A 13,001-nucleotide genomic window follows, 5' to 3' on the forward strand; every position below is an offset into this window, starting at 1 on the left:
GCCGGTTTTGGAAGTTTTTTAAGTCTGGAATCGTTTTGGAAGACGCGAGGAGACATTGCACCCAGGATTGTATTGTCCAACCACCTGTAACTGAGCAACTTTAGGAATTGCATTCGTAAAAACAATGAAAATTAAATACAAAGGGAACGCTTGCCCTAACAGATTCCGCGCAGAATGTGCGGCCGCCTCAAAAAGCCGCATCCCATGGAGCTTGCCTAACTCCAGCGCTATCCATGGCGCTGCGATCGAGAAAAGCGACTATTCATCCGCCCATCCACAAGGCATGAGGAGACTAGCGGATTCTTTCGTCTCCGCAGACGCAACCGTAATGTATCAGCTGGACCCGACAGCTAGGGCGCTTGGTGAAATGACGCGAAGTATTCGCGTTAATGTTTCTCCAAACCAAAGCCCACAGCGCGTTGTCCTCTCTAGCAGTACACCGTAATTCATTGGAGTGCTGCCAGTGGCTTATGAGGAACCGTAGGCAGCTTGAAGTATCATTATCGACAGGTGTCTGAACCTAAAACAACAAAGTCTTTGCCCTGCACGGGGGGTGTCAAGCATTCTGCAGAGTTCTGCTCCTACATTTGGCCCATATAAGCAAACCATTCAGCAAAATTTAAAATTGTTCACGCATTTTCTTATTTCTCATGATGCCGCAGTAAAACCGCCGGACGCACACGACGAAGAGCTTACCAGCACAGTCGTTTGTCGTTGCCGGACATCAGGCCCCTAGAAATGATTCCGTGTTCCTGTTCGTATTTCCTCAAGCACACATCTTCCGCATCTGATATTGCTTTTTGATTGCACGCCAAGCCTGAAAACGAACAGCATGATATATTTGGGTACTCATAATACAAAGCATGAGTCCGCCTTTGATAACTTGCCTATGGAATATCCCCTGTTCCCAGCTTCACTTGTTCCACATAGATATATCAGTGGTAAAACCCGGTGGCGGATCAAAGCCTTTTTATTTTACTGCCCTCGTTAATTGCCTGCAGCCTTATCCACAGCGCCACCGAAACGTTAACGAGAAAAATCACGCAATAAGATGACGTTGCATCACGTTGCGTGCACCATTCGGCGTCCTGCTGGTGGTTAGAGTTAGGCGGACGGCGCTGGTTTTTGGGGCAGTCTCCCCACGGCTGTGACACATTGCGACATCGCTTCCGTTGAACGCACCGTTGACATCGTGCAACTCTCACCGAACTTGCCAGTCGGGGCATCCGTGCACAATTGGCATTCGCCGGGCGGTCATGAAAGTGCCGGTAAGTATACCCTCCGAGCATGTTTACGAAATATTAACGATGCTGCCAGCACAAACAGCTCTTGTGGTCGCCTCAGAGGAAGGAAACGAAGCTCTGTACATCTACACCGGTAAATCACCTTTCAGTGATTGTGTTGTTACGTTATGTTGCACTCGTGTTTAGTTTTCCTCCCTGTCAAACTTTTCCTTCTTTCATACTTAACTGGCGACAGTCCGTCCTGCAACCACACAGGACAACGACAGAGAACCGCCAACCAGCAATACCACCAGCCCCTCTCAGACAGGTACAAACGCCGTTTATAGTACCATTTTTTAACGCGCTTATCGCTCGTGTGCAGGATTTGAAGCAGTTTTTTTCCCTGTGGTAGACAAAAGGTCTAAGGCCTGGCAATGCATTGGCAAAACATAATTGAAATACAAAGTGGTCTTTTCGGGAAATGGACGCGTAAAATTCCGTGTTTTTTCTTTAATTATGTCTAAACGTTTGCCTGTTTCAGCGGATACGTGTAGGATACACACGCATGGTGGATAAAATATAATATGAATGATAAAATGAAAGAGCATTAAAATATGGAAACAAATGATACTAAATGTAGCAGTGGGGACACCTACAACCAGCGAAATCACGTGTCGAATTTGGAACAAAATTCCACTAGAGAGCATATTCGCCACCTTCTATATCACAGAGCATTCGACCTGCGCACCAAAATTTGCGATTGTCCTGCTGGCCTGGACGCATACTAAAGGATGCATACTAAAAGAACGCAAGAATTTCTTCTAAAACTGGGGAGATACTGCTTCCAAAGACGGCAAAAAGTGAAACACTCGAATTCGAGGTCGGATTTTCTCGATTTTTTTGCATAAAAGCTATTCGGTAGAAACCGTTCGATTACTGTTTATCATCATGTATGATGAACTTCTAAATATAAATAAAAATCTAGAGGTCAATGGGACCTGCCTGCATGACCTGACGTGAAATCGGCCTGGGGGAACACTCATCTAAATATTTCGGGGAACGAAATTCGAACGAAATTTCGAATCATTCGTAGCAGCAGGCGTTCATTTTTGACCGCTTCAAACAACGACCTTGTCAGATCGTATCTATGCGACATAATTCATGTCTCAATAACAAATTAGAAACAGAGGCATATTAACACGATAAAAATGACAGCGCTTGTTTGTAGAAGATTGTGGACATGTGAACGAAAGAGTGTCACCAATTATTCGAGTAACTGCAGAAATCCTTGAATGTCTGCGCTGGTTTTCTTCACAAACCTGGGCCAGAGAGACTAGATGCAAAACATAGATGCCTCTTATTGGGATCTCGAATAATATGGAAATCACCTACGAGCTTTCATTTTACTGCAGGATATTTTGGCGATTTAACGGATGTGTCCTTAATATCTTGCCATCCTAACTGTATATTAGCGTTGATGACTGTGCTGTTATTTAATTCTGTTGTTTATGAGGTACTGTGCGATATTATGTACACTGCAGCCCACTAGAGTGAGAATGGACGGGCATCATACCCACATTGGTTTTGCCATGGTAATCCTTGTCCCTCAACTTCAATTGAACAAGTCCTTGCATGTTCAAGTGACTCATCCACTACAGTGTCCTACCGGTTCATCAGTAATTTGTGTTCCTGGTGGAGTACTGTTACGTGCTGTAATTTGTCGAATCGGCAAGGCAAGAGCATGTTTAGGTAGCTTTTTCAGCTTAATGTGTGTTGCTGTTGTATCTAATTTGCCATCTGGGCAATGCATTTCGATACAAGCATATCAAATGGAACACTGTTATTCTGCATTGCACATGTTTCCACCAAGATCACCTGCAAGAACCGCACGGGCATGTTGTGAAAATGCAACAACCTGCCTCCTCAGAAATACACCAGCAGGCCTCATACATGCCAAAAGTATCGGTGCTGAACATGATCTTTGTGTGCCTTGGGTCAATAAAGATATACCGAATTTGCTTTCCACACAGGTGAGTGAAGTGTGGTGATTGGAGGCATAGCGTTTATTTGAAATAGCGTATACTGACTGAAGCCAATAGAGGGCTCAGCGCATAACACTGGGGACGTACAGGAGACGCGGCGCATAGAGCACGTGACGTATAACGTGGAGGATTATATAAGCGGTGGCGGTTAACCCCTGTGGCGGATATATCCGGTCATGAAGTAAGAGTTATAAATCTGCAAAATAACGGCGCTTATTTATCGGCCATCGAGTTTAGCGGCGCGGCGCTGAAGCTGCTTAACGCAGTTTTTTTTTCACTGTTCTCACGTCTAATAATATTTATGCACGTGCAAAAGAGGAATATGAAATGAAATAAAGTGAAACTTAACTGAGTTAGCCCTTTGTGGAGGAATGCAAGACAGCACAATTGGTCCCAGTCATCATACAAATTTATCCTCTATTTTTAAACATCCGTAAACGATAACACAATTTATAACATAAATTGCTTATAGTATAGTATTATTTATAAATAATAATTGCCCAATTTTGCGGTGTAAAATGAGAACTGAAACCACGCCACTCTCGTGCGCAAAACCTGCGACGGCTGTTCACACGTCAGAGGGTCACGTGTTTTTTATATCGAATAAGCTGATTGAACTAAAGGCTGATCTGTTGACCTAATATGCCGCTTTCCGGCCCAGCTCCCATGGCATTGTGGGTACTATGTGACTGGGAGGTGAACCGGGTTCGAATCCGAATGCCGGCTGTCCTGTCTGGGTGTTTTCGGCGTGTTTTCCTCAGTCGCTTTAAGACATATGTCGCCACAGTTCCCTGTGAAGTCCGCAAAGGGCGCTCGATCCCCACAGTGATGTTCCCGCCTGAATGTGACTACGATAAGCATCCCATACCTACCACTACCACCACCAGATAAGGTGAACGTCATGTCGTCTCTTCGCTCGAGAAGTGCATAGTTCCGGTGTCTGCTGATTACGTATTAATATGTGGCGATTTCAACCTCAGAGTAGTGCTTGTTTCAGCTTTTTTGATAAGACAAGGGTCAATAAATAATGATTGCCGTTGATTCTGCTGTCTCGCATTTTCTCGGAAACAGTCAATACCGTATCATATTGACTTCCAGGTAATTCGGACGTCCAGTAGTTACTTTTCCGCTGAGTGTCCGTCTGGCTGCAAAAATGGCTTTGCTGTTCCCAGTTTCTTTTGTTTTATCTTAGAGCGCCCTGTGGATTGTTTTAGTTATTTATCTATTATCGGTATAGTTCTAGATGAAAATGCGGGTAACAGGTCTTCCAGCGCACGCATTGCGCGGACGGCCTCAACCATGCCTGTGCCAGTCGTCTATTATGCTCGAACATGATGGAAAATAATTGTGACGTAAAGCTCTGAATTATTATTATTATTAGTTTCAAGGGTGTGGTCATTGGCATCGACGTCTAGATCGTGATAATGCTTGAGGTGCAGTGCCTCTTTTCGTTTTTTTTTTCGTTGTTGGGATTATGCCTGTGTTTTTTACCTCCCCTGCTTTTCACAATTGTATTCAATTGAACGGATTGCAGCTCTTCTTGATTTTAGGTTTCTTTACGATACTTTATGATGAAACATCTTTTCTTTTCTTTTTCTGCATATCCCTGCGTGCTAGTGGTACACCTCCGGTCATGTCTTTCCGGCCCTCCTCGATTTCAGCTACTGTCACAAGTTCATTGAATTCAAAGGAAATCGCGCAATTATCTTCCAGTCACTCAGAAATGTACGGCTGTATCATTGCACTTGCAACGTTTTGCGAATTGCGTGGCACTATATGACGTGACAGGCAACAAAGTGAACGGCTGGTTCTAGTTAGATAAGCGAGTAGAAAGTTACCTTCTGCCTTGATTATGCGCACGTGTATGCAGCTTGATTATGTACAGAGCGGTATTTCATTGCTTAGACTTTTGCAACAAGAAAAAGAAAAACTGAGAGAAACAGCGATGATATCTTGCACACATGTTACTTGGTTCTTGGTCCTACATTTTTTGGGCAAAACGCGAGTTGTTTAACGTATCTTCAAACGAACACTTACTTTGAAACAGAAATCGGTAAAACAACAGCCTTATTTTAGGATGATAAATGGGGAGTATCATCTCGAGGGGCGATACTCTACGCCATTAATGGTGGTGATGTGCGGAACGAAGAGATCGCTAAAGCTTGCTATGCAAATGAGTCGAAACAAAATCCCCAAACCTCTTGAGCACAAAAAGAGCGACGCTTACTCCACGTCAAAGGACCACGTGGTTTCGAGCAATGAGGCTCATCGCAGTACAGGCTGTTCAGATAGATCGGCCCCGTTTCTGGCCCATATAAGCTACCAACAGCCAAGGCCTTGTCGTTTCGGCACTCGAGAACTGCGTATACTTCTAATTTCGAGTCATTTGCACAGAAGACACTTGTCTTGTTGTTCTTTTTTTCCCTCATATTCTTATGTGTTTACTGAGGGCTTTTGAGTGGAATAATAGTCCAACATTCTGGGTGTTACGACAGGTTCATTCACGAGTTGTATTTAGGTACTAACTGGGACAACTATTTCATAAAGTGTTGTAGCTTACGTAAAGAGTGAAGCTGTGAAGGTAGTGAAAAGTACCTACCTGTCGTTGTTACCAGCAGTGTGTGTTATGTTGTTGAACATAGTGGTATGTATGGCCTTAGGCTGGTCACACCACCAAGTTTATTAAGATAAATATTACAGGATAAAGGAGTTAAAAGTACACTTCAAATTTTTCGATTATTATTGGGACGATAATGGCAGCAGGGGCAGCAGTGCTTGTGAAATATGACAACTTTATCGCTAGATTTAGAAACACAATTGTTGACACAAGCCATGTAACATGCTTTATGCCCCTGGCATTCTTTTTTATTTGATACTCACAGACTGGCTTCGATGTTCCACAGTCGGCGTTGATGTCCTTAAAGAACTGGTCAAGAAGAAACGTTTCATCGCATCCTGGTCTTGCGAGTATTTCCGGAACACAAGTCCTGCTGTATTCGATCACACTGGAAGAGATAAGACGTATACCAGAATCTCCGAAGTTTCAGGGATATTCTGACGCCATCTCGTAACATCCCTTGATTGAGTCCCGCAGAAAAAGCGGCACAGTGAACTGCGCAGGAGAGATGGAACAGTTTTTCCCGGCACTCGAATCGGCAAGTTACGTCGAACGTAAATCGAGATAATTCGGAAACAGTCAATTTGCGTGAGATATAGCATGCCGCCCTTGCTGGCCGACTTTTTCTGACAAAATAATACATACTCCCCTCCCCACCGCTGCCCTGTTCATACAGCGGACCCACATCAGTAGCCGCGTTTATATGAACTCGATAGAGCGGCTCCAGATTGCTGCCAAGTCGAGGTGAACTGGACCCGACACTGCTTACATGAAGTCGCTCAAATGGGAGCCGGTCGCAGTGAATGCGTTTTCCAGTTTCTCTTTCTGGACCCGCTTGTGCTGGCCTGCACTGACCGTATGGCTGTCTCGGACGCAGCGACAGGATGGACTCGGTCGCACAGTTCGCTCGATCAGAATTCGGCCCGAGCGCATTTACATGCACTTCGGTGATCGCTTCGAGCGAGTCAACCCACCCCCGCTGTCGAGTTGACGCTGCTCGACTCTGCGTGGCTTCAGCTCGACTCAACACCGTTTACATGAGCGAATTGAACTCGACGCCTCGATCCGCTTATATGAAGTCGCCACTAATCTGTATGCCGCCAATATTGAGGAGAAGCAAGCACAAGGAGCTGCAAGGAGAAAGAGCAAGGAGGAGAAGGAACAGTCTATGAGCTCAGCCTGCAGTATCATTCATCTTGGCCTTTCTGCAAATTGGCATGCAATCACCGAGTACGTTAGCACTCTCGCTAGTCAGCTAGTACGACCCCTTGCCAGAGCGACACCGCAAGTTCAGATGTCCTGAGCATATCAAGGGATAGTATACGTTGCACAGACCACAAGCTCACTCTCTTCCCTGTTGGAAATTCCTACTTGACTCCATATGGTATTATGACACCAGGTCCTACATGATGAAGAAACCTACGTACAAATAGGATCCTGTTTAATTGTGGGTCATACATGCAAATGCGATCCTACATATAAACAGGATCCTATTTGGTTGTGGTACCTACATGCAAATGCGATCCTACATATAAACAGGATCCTATTTGATTGTGGGACCTACGTTGGGTCCTACATGCAAATAGGTTCCTACACACACGCTAAAATGGCGGAATACCAAGTCTCTCATGGTGATCCCGTATAATTTGTGCACCCTATTGTGCTGTGTATATTAGGAAATAACAAATCATGCAGCTTTTTCTTTCTTTTTTTTATTCATATCGTTCATCATCCCTCTGACATGTCTGTTGAACAATCACACTCTTGCCTGATGTACAGAGTCTTCAACACCTTTACAGATCATGCTAGATGATAGCTCTATAGATATATTTAGATAGATAGATATATTTCTTGGAGGCATCTGAAACAATCAAGCGAATTAGGAAGCTAGATTTAACAAGGGATATAGATTATGTGTCACATAAAATGTGCCAAAACACATGCACAGGTTAACCAGACTTCCCACATATGCTGTTACTTGAGGTCCAAAGACAATTGTTTTGTTTGTTAGCAGCAAGATCAATTAACTATGACAGCTGGGGCTACAGCAAGGGTGTCAGTGAGGTGTTACCTGAACAGGGTGTAAACAATGCACGTTGAGTTATAATATCCGCGATTATTTACATTCTGTGCATATTTCTTCCACACTCGGGGAAAATATGCATGACTCAAGCTGAGTTATTATGAATTAATAACCAAAAAACGAAGATCTGTATCTTTAGAGCACCGGTACCCTGTAGCAGGGCCGCTGAAGCATCACACATGATATCTTCAACCTGATGTTAAGTGATGATGCAGGTTAACCAACAGGGTAAGAGCACGAGATTACAGATGGAGGATAAGGCAATAGGTAACAATAGGGTAATAATCGCACTGAGCGGATAAAGTTATAGGAACCCACACGCTAGGAAGAATACCAAGCAAAAGGTGCATGAAACATGGCATTATATGAACACAACTAACCTTCAATTCACGAAATCCAACAGCTTTCGGTCTTCCAAGGTACGTACACAGCAACAGCTCCAGATACAACTACTAAGGCATGAAATACAGTCACAGCACTGCGGGGCACCAAAACCACCAAAACTACGACGAAAGACGCTTCCCGAACGAGAGCTCTCTGGACACGCGTCCGAACGCTTCTAAGATTTCCCTTCCAAATGAGCTGGAGGCATTCCAAGCGTTCCAAGCTCCAAGGGCGCGCCGCCTGTAACGGCTCTCCTCGTCTCCTCCATGCTCTCCTCGTGCTACATCCAGAAAGCAGAAAGTCGCGCGTACGGGCGACCAGCGCCATTAGAAAGAGGACGTTTTCCCCGTCAATCACAATTCGTCACAAGTCAAGTCAAGTCTTCAATCACATTTCTACGCCAACAAACAACCGATATCGAAAAAAAATGCCCTCAGCCCCATGTATAACAAGCCGCTGTTGAAATGTTGTCCTCACTCCAGAATGGAGAGAGATAGAAAGGTCCCGCAAGTTTCTAGCCGTTCGGTGTTCGGAGTGCACGAATCCGTTAATAGGTGATTCAGATCTCCCGCAGGGTTCAAACCTAAAAACAGGGACGAATGTTGCAGAAGGAGAGTCAGCCGAAGGAATTTCGGGAATAACGCCATAACCTGTAGTAAGTAGATGGGGGGTGTGAATTGAAAAGTTGTAGAGCAAAGAACGGAGAACACGCATCCAAAATTTCCAGTAAATTGACGTTAGATAAGGGAGATTACGGCACTAAAGGAACGGCACTCACGGAAGCGTCTCGAGCGGCGTCAGCCAGACTTGCTGGCGCCAGCGCCATGACCCTCCAACTCCAAAGCCCATATCTGGGGAACGGAAAGTCGCGCGCTTACGGGATTAAAGCGGTTAGTAAGAGCACCTCGAGAGCTTCAAAACTCTGTCAAACACGACTCTGTAGGTGCAATGGAAACGTTTTAGGAAAAAAACGGTCGGCAGTTCCATGTATCGGGAGGAGTGTAAACACGGAAACCGGTAGCTCGAGAACCAGAAGACTTTGACAGCTGTAGTAAATTTTGTCACGTTCACCGAGTTGAGGCGAGTACACTCCAGAAAGATGAAAACTGTCCGTCGCGGGCTTCCTTTCGAAAAAGGGCCCCAAAGTTTAGAAAAACAGAGTTACGAAGGAGTCTCTGCCCACAACCCCCGAACCGCTAAAGACCGACCCATGGTTCCATTTGACTGATCGTAGAGCGACTGAAGTCCTACTAGGACGGAAATTCTGGCGTCGACCTCACTAGCGGGGCGGATGTTACGGAGCTCCGAATTATCGGAAGTGCACAGGGAGGCCTGGAATTTCCAAGTACCTCGACTACTTCTTTAGGATTTCCTGCCAGCCGTGAGCGTGCACGTGAAGGGGAAGGATTGGGGAATCCATCACAACAAACCGCGTCCTGATAGAACAGGTTTAGTCCTAGATATTAGACCGAGAAGCCCATCGACACCGCAATGTCGCTCGATGGGGTTCACCCGCCACCTCGACCGGTTGCGCATGGCTGTCGAAGTCTGTGCCTAAATAGCACTCAAAGGAATGCACGCATCATTGTATGCTTGATGTTTCGTCGACTAGTAATGGACATACTCTATGCATGTTCCATAAATGAATGCAACCAGTCCGTTCAGTTGTTTTCAACCTAAAAATATATATCATGGCAAACATGATTGAATATGACTAGTTCGTTCTGGGCCCCAGTTTTGAGGGATATATATATATATATATATATATATATGCAATCAAATAACGTTTGTTGCTGTGTTAATATATCACTTCGATATCTCAAAATAATTCCCCACGTCCTCCCCACATGAAACCAAACAGGTCACGTAAGATCTCCCATAGCTCCTTTTTGATGCCTTGTAGGATCCTAGAAGTCTCCAAGTAGCCCGATATAGGCAATGTAGTGTCCTACAACTCTCCTATATTGCCGCATATGGGACAAGTAGGACACCACAACTCTCATATATAGCCTAATATGAGACATGTAGGATCGTATGGCTCACCTATATTTGAATGAATGTAGCACATGTAGGATCCCACAACTTTCCCACATGATACAAAATAGGACATAAAGGATCCTACATAAATTTGTATAGGATAAATAGGACCGCATACAACCTATTTGGCTTTTTTTCATCAGGGTTCTACTGAGTTCCCCTTCTCACTCACCTGTTTACATATTTGTGTTTCGTGAAAAGTGTGTCAGCATGTGCACATATATGGAAAATCCGCTCTCCCGAAATGGAAAACAGTGAGATGTGAGATGTGACTGCGTGCAAGTCTTCTTTACTTCTTTAAAAGATACAAGCTAGAGAGTTCAGTGCATCGTATGTTATCGTTTCTACGTACAAAAGGGATATTGTCAGTAGTTCTGCGCCAGCGGAAAAGATGAGAGCTTCGCGCACTGAGAAGAACCAACACGCTGCCCGTTACGTCCGCAAGGCAGATAGCATACGTCAACTGTCTAATTAACTGTCTAGCTAACTGTCATCTCTATTTCCACAAGTAGCGGCGACGAAAAAAACGAATAAGGAAAGGGAGCAAAGGGAACATTCATAGGAGAATCGTCGTCAGCTGTACTCTGACCCGAGTTTTCATTCACTGAAGCAGTGCAGAGTGGTACGGATTACCTGTGCGGGTTCACAAACCAGTTTCCAGGTGTGTGCCAACGAAACAACAACAGCGATCCTTATCAGTTTCTATTGGCATGTCTCGGGTACACGAATCAAAAACCAGCAAACGCTGCATAGACAGCACGAGCTCACTTCCGCAATCACCATAGTACAACAATGGACACCCCTGTTACCGCAAGTAGTACAGACTGGACACAAACTGCCGCGAATACACAACTTGGTCTAAACACAATTTAATTAGCAATTACAGTTAAATGGGACCCCCCACATTAATCAGCACCCTACAAAGAGTCATCACATTAATTGGGGAGCATCTAACTCGTGTCCAGACCAGCTGTGTGTTGGAGGCAACCTGTGTCCGTAAAAAAGAAAAATAGATAGAAATAGAGGGGAGAGAAACAATTTCTTCGAAAATCAACGATGTCGCGGCGAAGAAACCGCTCCGGAACACACGAGTGACTAGCGACCGCCATGTTGCTTGTTGATGGCTGGTAGTTGCAAAGATCGACGACAATTGGCTACCTAGTTGCAAGGCATCGCACCAGATGGAGCCACCATCATAGCTCTATGCGAGAAAGACAGAGAACAAGATACTAGCGGCAGGTAAAATTGCAACACTGCTCAACAAGTCTAGGCATGCCAGAGTGCGTGGGAAAGGTCAAACCGCTACTGCTAAACAGCACGGAGAAAACAGTACACATCTGGGAAAAGGCTTAGGGGCGACCGGTTAGGCCTAACCTCAGCGTCACCGCACAATGCTACACAGGTAACACAAGACGACAACCACAAAATGCTAGGCTCACAATGCTAAATGTGCGTCAACAGGCTTGGTACACTACGGGTCACTGCTAAACAACTCTAAGCATGCGCGTACGAGGAATAAGGCCTATCCGTTACGGCAAACATGTGAGAAAAGGCTTAACACGCGCGTGGTAACATCGGGCACGGCAAATCAGTCACCTTTCCCCCGCGGCGACGGTGCGTCCGATCCCGACGACAGTCAAGGATCAACTGGCGCAATGCAGGGACGGCGGAGTGACTGACCGCACATCCTCACTCCACGAGAGCCAGCGCGCAAGTGAGTGGAGCGCCTCGCCGCGGCCGCTACGCATGCACGTGCTCCTAGCGCCGTCAGCGCTGGTGGCATCCAGCGGTCATCTCCTCGCGGGCGCTCCCCGTTTCGGTTTCGCTCTCTTCTACTTCCACTGCGCGCACGCGCGCTCCAACAACGTACAATAAATCGTGATACGACTTCGTCTTACCCGTAGACGTGAAGCCCATCGAATTGGACCCTCGGCTCGCACAGGCGCTCGACGCTTCGCTGGCGTCACGCGAAGCAAGTCGTGCGGTGAAACTTCCCGAATTGAGCGAACGCGAAGCCACCTCCATCTTATTGGAGCACACTGCACCCGGCGACGTCACTTTGAATTTGCAAACCATGGTCCTACGTAACACACTCAACAAGAATTTCCAGACGCACAAGCGGTCATAGTGAATCTAGTTCTGACCATCATTCAAATAGAAATACCAATAATAGAAATCCTTCACTGTGACTCCCCGACTGTGTGCCAGCATGCACACAAATGTTTGTGTGTACTAATTGGCTGTTCTTCCGAGAACCTCCCGAAAAACGCGAGATGCCACACCATAAAGGCATTCTTTTATTATTATTTAAAAATTACGATGGTTTTGCGAATAACATTGTTAATTATTTCAAGTCTCTTCGCATCCTCTATTCTGAGCACAGTAAATTTTCTGAAAGTGAGAACTTGTGATTCATTTCCGTCGATCCCACAATGAGCGTTTTGGATGACGCGTGCCCATGAGCCAACCTGTTTCCAGGCACGTGGCACGACATCGATTCTCCGCATTATCTCAGACACAATTGCCCAAAACACAAACAGGCGACGCAGCGTTGATAACGCCAGATTGATTGGGCACTGTTTGGCACACCACAGCGAACACCCCTCCGACTGGAA

The 13,001-nt window shown here is 45.6% G+C and overlaps 1 long non-coding RNA gene across 1 annotated transcript in view; it reads right to left on the reverse strand.

Annotated features, from left to right (window-relative positions):
* Window positions 1-727: 727 nt before the first annotated feature.
* LOC135376134 (uncharacterized) overlaps window positions 728-13,001 on the reverse strand; it is a 50,713-nt gene continuing 38,439 nt past the window's right edge. The window contains exons 3-4 of the long non-coding RNA XR_010417556.1: window positions 6,146-6,270; window positions 728-817 (exon numbers count right to left, since the gene is read on the reverse strand). This is a non-coding gene — a long non-coding RNA (uncharacterized LOC135376134). The remainder of the gene's footprint in view (window positions 818-6,145; window positions 6,271-13,001) is intronic.

This window comes from Ornithodoros turicata, unplaced genomic scaffold, assembly GCF_037126465.1.
Source record: "Ornithodoros turicata isolate Travis unplaced genomic scaffold, ASM3712646v1 ctg00001043.1, whole genome shotgun sequence".
NCBI lineage: Eukaryota > Metazoa > Arthropoda > Arachnida > Ixodida > Argasidae > Ornithodoros > Ornithodoros turicata.